The 11,775-nt window shown below is 39.6% G+C and overlaps 1 long non-coding RNA gene across 1 annotated transcript; it reads right to left on the bottom strand.

Moving 5' to 3' along the window:
• Positions 1–2,754: 2,754 nt before the first annotated feature.
• On the bottom strand, positions 2,755–3,408 carry LOC150013016 (uncharacterized). The gene is made up of 2 exons (XR_016510793.1): positions 3,332–3,408; positions 2,755–2,917 (listed from the first exon to the last, which is right to left on the bottom strand). It is a non-coding gene; the product is annotated as an uncharacterized LOC150013016 (long non-coding RNA).
• Between the last annotated feature and the right edge of the window lie 8,367 nt (positions 3,409–11,775).

The following is an 11,775-nucleotide window of genomic DNA, read 5'->3' as shown; positions in this document are numbered from 1 at the left end:
CTTCTCTCAGTCACACAGTTACTATAGGAGGAACCGGATTTCAAATCCAGGTAAGATCACTCTAGAACCTTCTCTTAGCCACAGTCTGCTGCCAACTCAAAACAGTATTAATGATGCCTGTTGCCAGAGCGTCCTCCCTGATTTAGCAAAGATTTGTGGCTTTTCCAAGTGTTGCAGGGCAGTGAGATTTCTCAGAATGCTAAATTAGCATGTTTTGTAAGTTCTAATGATCTGTCCATTTAAATTTGGAAATACCGAACTTTAGTCACCCTCAGTAACTCATTCAGTCAATGAAGGATCCCTGAGACACAGGCAAATATTGGAAGGTTCATGAATTGAGCAGCATTCTGAGAGTCAAACAAGTAACTTGCATTTTTATACGTGTTTGGAGCCATCAGGAAGTCCTAGGAACCCCAGGTCATACTTCAAGAAACAGTGACACACGGGACCAAGCCAGGATTGCTGGAAGGATTATTTGCCTAGTACCCTCTCCGGTGAGAGCCCTAGGGACTGGGTACAAATAACTCTCCAGTGTTGTACTTCCAGCCAGGAGTCTGGGAATTTGCTTAACTTATAAAAACATGACAGTACAATTATGTTGCTGATTGTAGGGGTCAGAGGGGCCAACTGGTCTCCCTAGAGACCCTAACTCAGGACTGGGTCTCAAGGGATAGTCTGGGTTATGCTCTGCAGCACAGGAGCCCCTGAATTTGAATGCCTAGATAAGAAATGGGGACACTGCCTCATCAATAATTTAATCATATTTTCTCTGATTCCCAGAGAAACTTCCATGGCATTCAACACTCATAGATCATTTTGGGCCCTTGTTAGAAAGATGTCTCAGTAATTAAAGAAAATAGAAATTTCATCGAGATTCAACATTTCCCATTTGGAATTATCTTTTTGAAGTCCCTTTATAACTATTCTTTAAAACAATCTTCTGTATTAGTATACTTAATCTAAATTATTTAATTAGATGATGATTTGCTCAAAGTAGAGTTGAATAAGTTTCCTGTGTAACCCTCAAAAAAGATTGCTTTGTGCTCTGATACATTGATGGTGAGAACACCAGAACCAAGGGAGCAAGGCAGGATTGTGCAGACACTGCCAGGTAATGATGCCAATGCCATCTCCACACTTTAAGCCCTTCCAGCTTTATGTAACAGGTGAGCGTCATACTGTCCAATTTGCATTCATCAGTCGCTAGGCTGTTCGTTTATTCCCTGAGTATCTACACTGTGCTAGGCACTTTCTGGGAGCTGGGCATGGTAGAACGAAACAGCAAGTGTCACAATTTCCGTGAGCTTAACAGTTTTCTGGAAGGACAGACGTTCAAGTAATAATCACAAGTGAGTTTTATTTTCAAACTGAAATAGGTATGAGGAGGCAAAGTAACATGGTTTCATGAGAGTGCGCAAAGGAGTGTTAGGAGATCATTCCTCAGGGGTCCCGCACATTTTTCTGCACCTCTTGTGCAGCTTTTGTTCTGGACTACCTTTTCAGGGGTATTTGTATAGCGAACAGCCTTGAAAGCTAGAGATAGTATCCCCTTCTGGAGCAGAGGGCAGTATTGTTTCCTGGCCAATGTAATAAACGTGTCTCCCTCTGGGCAAAGATTGGGCAGCTTTCCTAAGACTGGGGTTCCTTCGCTCTAATGCAGACGCACTGCGTGCACATCCACTTGGGCTGTTCCGCATCTCCCTCATGGGATTCGTGGCGTGGAGGTTAAAGTGAGCTGATGCAAATGTGCTGCGTGCCGTGCAGTGAGTCATAATGTCCTCTGTGTTTGAGCCACAAATCTTGTGTCTTCTAGCATCCATGAAACTGTGGCCGGCTAACTTGTTAGTTTTCAAGTAGGGGCCATTCCCAGTCTTTGACAATTCATGGCACAAATGGGAGCAGGGCTAGAGCCCAGTGTCACTCACAGAATTCTGCTTTCTGCTCATGGGTATTGAGGTAGAAAGCAAAGACAGGTCACTGGTGAATGCTTTTCTTTGGGAGCAGGAAGTGAACAAGGCCAGAGCTGCCCCACCCCCGACAGCTACCCCACCTCACAGCCCCAGCGCTGGAAGTCCAGTGCTTCCTACGGCTGTGGAGCATGGAGAAGGGGAGAGGAGGACAAGGTGTGGGACTGCTGTTCATTTTCATTAATGTTAAGCTAAGAGGTGGGGAGCAGGCCCCTCTCCCCAGACTTTATCAGAAAGGAGTCAGGTTCTTGGGGATCGATGACAGCTATTCCCCAGTAAGAGATTCAGGGTCTGAGGTTTGAGACTACTCCCTTATTCTAAACTCAGGATTTAGTCACCTCAACCTTCTAGTGTGAAGTTTGAGGTGACGATATTTGTCTCTTGCCCTTCCTGCAGGCTGCTTGGGACCATGTAATGCCACCCTTTCTCCATAGCAGTGTAAAGAATGAAGGACTGAAGAGGTGGAGTGAGGGGTGGGGAACTGGCTGAGGCAGTCCCTGGGTTGGGTCTTGATCATCTTACTTTGACAAGCCTATGAATGCCTTTTTTTTTTTTTTTTTTTAAGTAGTTTACCTTACCATTTTTTCCAATGACAAGTTTATATTAAAAATTATTTATTTCAAAAACTGGTCTTTTATTAGATAAAAGTGAAGGAATGGGGGATAGGGGTGACTATTCAAAGCTTCTTTCAGCCTCCCTCCATGGCTATTGAAGCAAATATTATAATACTGTCTGGGGTGGTTCTGCATGAATGTAGAGGAAATATTTGAAATGATGTCATACAGCGTGGAGGGTAGCATTTCTATACTTCATGGCAGAGAAACCGGTGAAATATCAACATGAGCTGACTCGGGGACTGAGGAGGGCTAGGCTTTCTCCACCCTGAAACTGCAGTACTGGATGTAGTGCCTTGCACTCAGTAGTTGCTCCAAAAATATTTTATGAATAAGCTGATGAGGGAAGAAAAAGAAAATAGTCTTAAGGTTCCAACCTGAGCAGTTTGTTTTTCCTAACTTCAGTCTACCCATTAAGTTGCTTGACCCCAAGAACAGGCACCGGCACCTCAGAACTTCCCCTCAGGCGATGTCTAGCAATTGCTAAATTTCTTTTTTGCCCTTAAGGAATCATGATTCTTTGATCTAGGGAAATAAAAACCCTTGGAAGGGCTGGTGTGGGAGCACCCTACATTCTAAGAACTTCCCAGAAGCCTCCAGGGCACATTTACAACAATACAGAAACACAGGCCAACTGCTTTTGGGGAACGTTTCATTCCAGGTCCAAAATGATTTCTTTCAGGTCACATTTACCTTGATCTTCCCTCTCAAATAGCTTTTAGTATTTCAAAGGCCATACCCCTTTCTTACCTTAACTTCTCCTCCTTCTATCTTCTCTTCCTCTCTCTCTTCCTTCCTTCTCTCTCCTCTTCCTCCTTCTCCCTTTTTCTTTTTCTTTTCTTCTTCTCTTTCTTTTTAACATACATGTCTCCAGCAGGTATTCTTTTTTGAAAGCAGCAAATTTTAAGGAAAAGGAAACATGGAATCAGAGGACAAGTATATACTAGAAAGTAAATACAAAGTGTTTGATAATCATTTTATAACCACAAAAAATAAATACAGAGAATGCCCTGTACAAAATAACACAAAAGTTGAAACATGAAGGTGCTCCCTTAGCAAGGCTGAAGATTCCAGTGTCTGGTATTTGGATTTCCGGCTGTAGTCTCCTTGTTTTTTGAATGTGACGTTCGGTGTGTGGCACCCAATTTGCTGTGGCTGCAGCTTTTTCTAAGAACAAACAGAAGGTTAGCAGGGTCCTTTCAACAGGATAGTCATATGCTCTCATGATGACATCTCTTTTTTTTCCCTTCCAAGGAGAATGCTCAGCACTCCCATTTTCGGATCTAAATGGAGAAGGTCTGCCCTGGCCTAGTTGCAGAACTTCATGGCCATAACACCTATTCACAGCTTCTCACCTCGTGGTACAGTTTATAAGCTTTTTTCTCACAGGGTAGAACAGATGTTTGACGTGTGCTGGGAAGTACCTGGGTGTGATGGTAAGATCCCTCTTACCACCAAGAGGGAAGTTGGGACACAGTGAGAGAGGAAAACTAACCTGAGACTGATCCATGGCGTTCTGTAGCTGGAAGCTACCTCTAGGACATTTTAGGCAAGTCCTTCTAATGTAGAAAGCATTGGCCAGTCAGGGACTGGGTCTGAGTCACTGATAGGATGTGACACTTCAGGCAAATCACTTAAGCCTCTCTGAGACTCAGTTCCCAAATTTATGAAGTGGCCCTCTCAGTAGGAGCAGATTCAATGAGCTGAGATGTGTGATAATAGACGTCCAGTGGGAGGAATCCCCAAGTTGCTATGGCAACAGTGCTATCTTCAGGGATTTGGGCTCCATACCTTTCTGCTCTGTCTTATTAGTGTGTGGTTGCCATTTCCAATGTCATCTCATGGTCTAAGACAGTTGCTGAAACTCTAGTCCTCCCCTCTGACTTTCAAGAGATTAGGAAAGTGGGGAAGAGCCAAAAGTTCATACCCCATCAGTCCCCTTTAAGCATACTAGCTCCAAGGGAGGCTGGGAAATGTAGTCATTTATTTAGATCACAGGTTTTCTGTTACTGTAGTGAGGAAGGGCAGCATGGTGGGAGGGGATGGAGACTGGGTGGACTACCAGCAGTTTCTGCCCCTGGTGACAATCTGGCCCAGATGGTAAAGGGAATAGTGGCCAGAGGTCAGAGTGAGGGAACGTTGTCTAAGTGAAAGTAGGTATTTTTCCAATAGCATTTTTTAAAATTCTGAGAGTTGGGCATGAACATATTTTGCCCCACAGAAAGGACTTTTCAAAGGCTCTGTCTGGTCCTGTGTAGGAGACAGGAGTGTTATATGAAAAATAAACAACCCAGTCAGCAGCGGAGCACACATGATAAATTGTTGCTGGGCTGTGGGTACTGGCTAAGGGTCTCTGAGCAGTGATTTTTATCTCTCCTTCTTATTTGTGAACACAAGGCCACACAGAATCCTTCCCAGTGACAGTTGTTTTAGCACCAAGGTTCAGAGTGGCTGACTTCTGGACCATTTCAGAACAGAATGCTAGTCACCATTTCTCTTATCTGGAAGATGTGGGACAAGACAGTGACATTCTGGTGGGGCCTTTCAGCTATAAGGGCGTTTCCACTTCATTCCCTTTTATCCTTTATGCCCAGTCAGTCAATAACATTGGAAACTATTTTCCCCGAGTATCTCCTGCCTTCATCCTTTCTTCTCCACTCGTATAGCTAATGGGTCTGGATTACTGCCCCCCACCCCCCACAGTTCTTGACTAACATCCCACTCACCTTAACTAACCCACCCACCCTCCAGAACAGATAGCTTTTCATTAAATATATTTTTCATTCTGTCCCCCTTGCTCAAAACCCTTCTACTATTTCTTTTTCATAAAAATAGCTGTTTATTCTTTTTTACATAGGCATAGCAATGAAAATAGTTGATGGATGAAGGTACACAATCCTCAGATGAGTGACAGATTCCTGAGGAGTGTTAGAAACCTCTGTGAAATGACATGCCCAGGCCTTAGTTTTTATATTGACGAAAAATTGTTCATTTTTAACATTTTCCCCCAAAGAAATACAGTAATGGCCTGTGTGGTCTTTTCTGTGGATTGCTTTATGTATTTTGTGCAGCCCTATCAATTTTCTGGTGTGTGTGTGTTTTGGCTGTTGGGTAAGCATGTAATTCTACCCCCTCATGCTATACTCATTCTTTCATTCATTCACTTATTAATTATTCTAACAAGCATTTTTCCAGAATTTTCTATCCACCTGACTTGTGATAGCCCTAGAGCAGAGATCTGGGGCTCTTTGTGCTGCTCGCCCTTTTGTTGCCAAACATGGGAAATACAGAGGGGCCCACATGACCAGTTGGCTGCAGACACATTGAGGGGCTCAAGTTTTGAGTTTTTACCACCAGTGAATATTTGACTATTTTAAACAGCTGGTACTACTATACTTCAGAGTTGGCTAACTGTTAGCCCTGAGGATAGTGATTGTACTTCCCAGGGTTCTTGTCAGGGCCTCCAGTTACTGGTGCACAAGGCGTGCCTGCTCGGCTCCAGGGGCATTATTTCTTGGAGACATTGTAGATGTGTGGAGGTATAATAACAGTTTTCTAGCAGGCAACAATCTAGTGTCTCAAAGAAAGAAGGCCCTTTTTAAATCTGCAGTAAGTTGCCATTTGGATTAGTGATGGGGCTGGTTGCTCTGAAAATTAAATGAGATAACCCATCCCATACGTGAGAATAATTGAGGTTTATAGAAAAACTCAATGTGAGGCAGTTATTATTCTCTATAAATGAAGCATTACTGACATACTGACAACATGCAAAGAAGTACTTATTTATCAAGCAACTTCAAATTTGTACCACACTACCTGCGGTAGACAATGCATTCACATTAAAAATAAATTCTCTCTTTATGTTCTTCCTCAATGTTGAAACATTTCAAACATTCAGAAAAGCTGAAAGAAGTGTACATTGAACACCTGTGTACCCACCTTCAGAATTTAAAAATGAACATTTTGCTGCATCCGCTTTGTCACGTATCTACCCATCCCTCTATCACTTCGTTTTAAAATGCATTTCAAAGTAAGTTAAAGGTGTCAGTGTACTTCATTCTTAAACTTCATGCATATCATTAACTAGTGTTCAATATTTATGCATTTTTTGACGTAAATTTACATATAGTAAAGTATACAAAGTTTAAGTGAATCATATGATAAGTTTTGACAAATTTCGGGGGGTGTCATTGAGAGGACATGACCACAGGCTGACCCACAAGCTGGACCCTGACAGTAGGAGACTCCTTACCCCTCCCCCATCTGCTCACTGTTCCTGTAACGAGAGCCCTTTTCCAGGATGCAGCCTTGAGAGACTAAGTGCTATTAAGAGCGTCTAATATGTTATAGGGACCAAAGTTTTAAGATTCTGGAGGACAGGTGCAGAGATCTACTCAATGTAAGTCTTGTAATAAGTGTCCTTGCTTGTTAAACCTGCCACCCACCGATCTGAAGTAATCTCTTCTTTCTGTGGTTTCTCCTTGCTGTGTGTGTGTGTGTGTGTGGCAGGGAGGCAGGTTGTGAACCAACACAAATGTGTACACCTATGTAACCCAAAACGTAATCATTACCCAGAAAATTCCTCATGTCCCTTCCCAGTCAACGACCATTACTACGACCCTCAGAGGCAACCACTGTTGTGATTTCTTCTTTGTTATAGCTGAGTTGTGCCTGTTTTAAAATTTCATATAAATGGATTGATACAGTATTTACTATTTTGTATGGGATTTCTGTCACTCAGCATACTGTTTTTGAGATTCATCCATAATTTGGAATGTCTTAGTAGGTCTGTTCCTTTTAATTTATGAGTAATATTACATTATTTGTTTGAAAATAACAGTTTGCTTATGAACACCTGGAATATTTTCAGTTTGGGGTTATGACAAAACTGCTGTGAACTTTCTAGTACATGCATTTTTGTGGACATAGGCTTCATTTTGGGTGATAAATATGCAGGAATAAAATTACTGGGTGACAGGGTAGGTGTATGCTTAGTTTTCAAAAACTACAGTCATTTCCCTAAGGTGGCCATACCATGTTATGCTGCCAGCAACATGTGTGTTCACAGTTACTCTGCATCCTTGTCCCCATTTGGTGTTATCAGTCTTTTTCAGTTTACCTGTTCTCTGGTTGTGAACTGGAATTGTGGTTTTAATCTACATTTCTCTAATGACTAATTACTTGAGCACTTTTTCATGTACTACTGGCCATTCATATGTCTTTTGTGAAGTATCTGTCCAAATTCTTTACCCATTTAAAAAAATATATTTTGAACTAATTTTAGACTTACAGAAAAGTAGCAGAAATAGTACAGTTTCTCTATATGCCTCACCTACCTTCTCTAATGTGAACATCACATGTAACTATAATACTGTTATCAAAATCAGGAAATTAACATTGATACAACACTGTTGACTAAACTATAGACAATTCAGTTACACCAATTTCCCTACTGATGTTCTGTTTCTGTGTCAGGATTCTACACAGGATCCCACATTAAACTTGATTTATTTTTCTTATGACCCTCTCCAACTTAAAAAAAATTGGGTCAGTTGTCTTTTTTTAAAATAACTAAGTTCCGGGTTGTATTTTATATATTCTGGATCCAAGTCTTTTGTTAGATATGTGCTTTGAAATTATTTTTCAAGCCTGTTGTTTGCCTGTTCAATTTTATTAATGTTAATTTTGATGAAGTGTAATTTATCAATTTTTTCTTTTATGGTTATTTTATCTGTGTTCTATTTAAGAAATCTTTGTCTATTCACACTCATGAAGAAATTCTCCTGTTTTCTTATAGAAAATCTATAGTTTTAACTTCTATGTTTAGCGTTATAATCTGTTTCAAATTAATTTTTATGGATGGTGTATAGATGTTGAGGGCACTATAAATTTTTTCCCCATATGGATACCCAGTTGTTCCAGGACTATTTGTAAAAAGACATACTTTCTCTATTGATTGTTTTGGTCCATTGGTTGAAAATCAAATGATTTCATAAGTGTCTGTCATTGATCTATTTTCCATATGCCATTACTATACTGTCTTGATTATTTATTGTACCTTTAGAGTAAATCTTGAAATTGGTTAGTGTGAGTCCTCTCAAGTTGTTCCTCTTTTTCAAGATTTCCTTGGGTATTCTAGGTACTTTGCATTTTCATATAAATTTTAGAATCAACTTGTTAATTTCTACAAAAAACACATTTTTTTTAGAGGATTTGGGATGAAATGGTGTCATAAAAATGCAGCCTACCAATTCATGAACATGATAAAATTTTCTAATTATTTAGAAACATTATTTCTAAATATTTTCAAGATTTCCATATTTTTAGACTCTTCCTCTTTATTTTCTTTTAGCAATGTTTGTAGTTTCCACATCATGCCCTTCTTTTGATACATCTATTTCTAAGTATTTTGTGTCTTTTGAAGATATTGTAAATAGAAACTTAAGGCATTTTATTTTCTAGTTTTTGTCTAAAAATATATGAAGGTAAAAATTTTTTTTGTATGTTGACCTTGTGAAATTCTTCTTTTAGTATTTCTAATAGTTGATTTGCAGATTCCTTAGAATTTTCCAAGTAAGTAATGTCATCTGTGATTAGAGTGAGTTTTAGTTCTTCCTTTCTGACCTTTATGCCTTCCTATTTTCTTTATTTACTATTTAGGAGCTCTGGTACAATACTAAAGAGAAGTAATAAAAATGCCTTTTCTCAACCTTATGGGCAAAGTGTTCAATATCTTACCATTGAGCATAATGATAATGCTGTTTTTATTCTTAGGTACCCTTTATCGGGTTGAGGTTGTTCCTTTCTGTTCCCAATTTGCTGAGAAAGTCTAGCATAATGGGCATTGAATTTTGTCAAATGCTTTTTGTGTGTCTATTGAAATTATCAAAAAAGTTTTTCTCCCTTAGTCTGTTAATATGATGAATTACATTGATTTTTCCAATGTTAGACCATACACACCTGTGATAAACTCCAATTTATCATGATATATTACTATTTTTATATATTTCTGTATTTGATTTACTAATATTTCATTGAGGATTTTTAAACATTTATTTATTTAAACCTTTACGTTCAATCATATTCTGTATTACTTTCAGATATACAGAAAAGTGGTTGAAACTCATATTTTTTGCAATTTCCTTGTCAAGCTTTATACAAACTTCATATGTAAGCCTCATAAAATGAATTATGTTAACCTTCATATTAGTTCTTTTATAAATCTTTTTTAAGTAGCTACTAGAATATTTTAATTAATTAATTATTTTTAGGCAAGAGGCGAAAGGAGTGAGAAAGAGAGGGAGAGAACTATCGATCAGTTGCCTTTTGTTTGCACCCTGGCTGTGGACTGAACCTGCAACCTAGGCATATGCCTTGACCGGGAATCGAATCGCTGAACTTTCCTTATATGGGATGATACCCAGCCAACTGAGCCACATTGGTCATGGCTCATCTATGAATCTTTGGTAGAGTTCACCAGTTAAATGAGCTAGGCCTGGAGGTTTCTTTGTGGGAAAGTTTTTGATAATAGATTCAATTTCCTTAATAGATAGATATAGGACTATTCATATTTCCTATTTCATTTTGCCTCATTTTGCTAAGTTATATTTCTTGAGGGAATTGTACTTCCATCTAAGTTATAAACATTTTCTTTGTTTATAATATTCCCTTTTTTGTCCTTTTAGTATCTGTAGAATCAGTAATGATATCTGCTCTTCTACTTTCATTCTTGATGTTGCTAATTTATGTTCTCATTTTTATTAATCAGTCAGGTTAGGAACTTATCAATTTTGTTATTGCTTTCTAAACAGTCAAGTTTTGGCTAAATTTATCTGTTTATTTTCATTTACTTTCATTCTTTATTATTTTTTTTCTCTTTTGTTGTATTTTGCTTTTCTTTTTCAGCCTCTGATGGTGGAATCTTAAGTCATTGATTTTTGTGGGGCTTCATTTTCCAAAGATGGTCATAAAATAACTTTTATCTCATCTGCTCTTCCAGAACTTTATCTTGCCCTGTTAAGAATAAAGTCTAATTTTCCTACACTTGAATTTTGGGAGCTTGTGATTGACTTGTAACTAATATAATACAGTGGAAAAGATGCTGTGTAACCTTCAAGTTAGGTTATGAAGAAGCTATGTACCTTCTGACTTGTTTGCTATAAGTTCTACTCTTGGAACCCAAGCCTTCATGTAAGAAGGCCAGTTACCCTGAGGCCTCAATGTGTGAGAAAGCCAAGCTATGTGGAGAGGCCATGTGTAGGTGTTTGAACGGTCCTCGCTTTCAGTCCTCCCAGCCCAGGAGCCAGACAGGTGAGTGAGTGAGTATTAAGATGATTCTAGATCCAGCCACGAAGTCCTCCCCAGCCTTCCAGTCTTCCTCACTTGATGCCTGTTCATGTTCTAGGTGTTGTAGTAGCCAAAGCTTCAGTACCCCAAGTATTGCTCACTGAGGTCTGCCCACCAGCAAACAACTGCATAACACACAAATTCACTCCAGGCCAGTCCATTTGTTTAGTGTTAACACTCCTCTAATTTTTGCCTACTTCTGGTGATTAATGCTTTTGGGTAGGCTTGTCTTATAGAAGCTCCTCTGCCATTCAGTAACAGAAGTGGAAACTTAGCATCTATTTTAAATCCATGAAATTGCATTATTTGCTCTATTAACAGAGAGTTCACTGTTCAATGAAAATATTTAGTATTTGACATAATTTTAGTAAACTTATTTAAGAATATTTTCAATTTCTAACATATTACAAGTCTCCCTCTGGAAGGCTTGTGGTCCTTCTAAGCCCGGCCCCCATCTGCTCCCAGAGAGCAGCATGAGGAGAGCCCTAACTCAACGTCAGTTGCTCTAACTCTTGGGTTCACATTGAGCATCCACGTGTCTCATTGTGGATAACTGTCCTTGGAAACCTGGGCAGAGTTACTTTGCTCTCTGGGAGAATTTTTAAGAGAGTAGATAGAGCCCAGCAGGCCTAACAAACAAACAAGGAAAAAAAAGAAAAGTGAAGCCTTCTTCAGGGAAAGGCTATCCTCTAGTGAGAGATCCTGAAAGCAACAAGCTGGTGGTGCTCGGGGCAGTCAGAGAAGGCCTCGCTTCTGGCCTCAGTGGCTCCTGCACCATGAGAGCATTACCTCTGCGTCCCAGGCTGCAGGAGCTTGCTTCAGCAGTCCTGAATGCCTTCTGCTTTTCT

This window comes from Furipterus horrens, unplaced genomic scaffold, assembly GCF_987537825.1.
Source record: "Furipterus horrens unplaced genomic scaffold, mFurHor1.1.pri manual_scaffold_4, whole genome shotgun sequence".
NCBI lineage: Eukaryota > Metazoa > Chordata > Mammalia > Chiroptera > Furipteridae > Furipterus > Furipterus horrens.
This window is presented reverse-complemented; position numbering and strand designations above follow the sequence as displayed.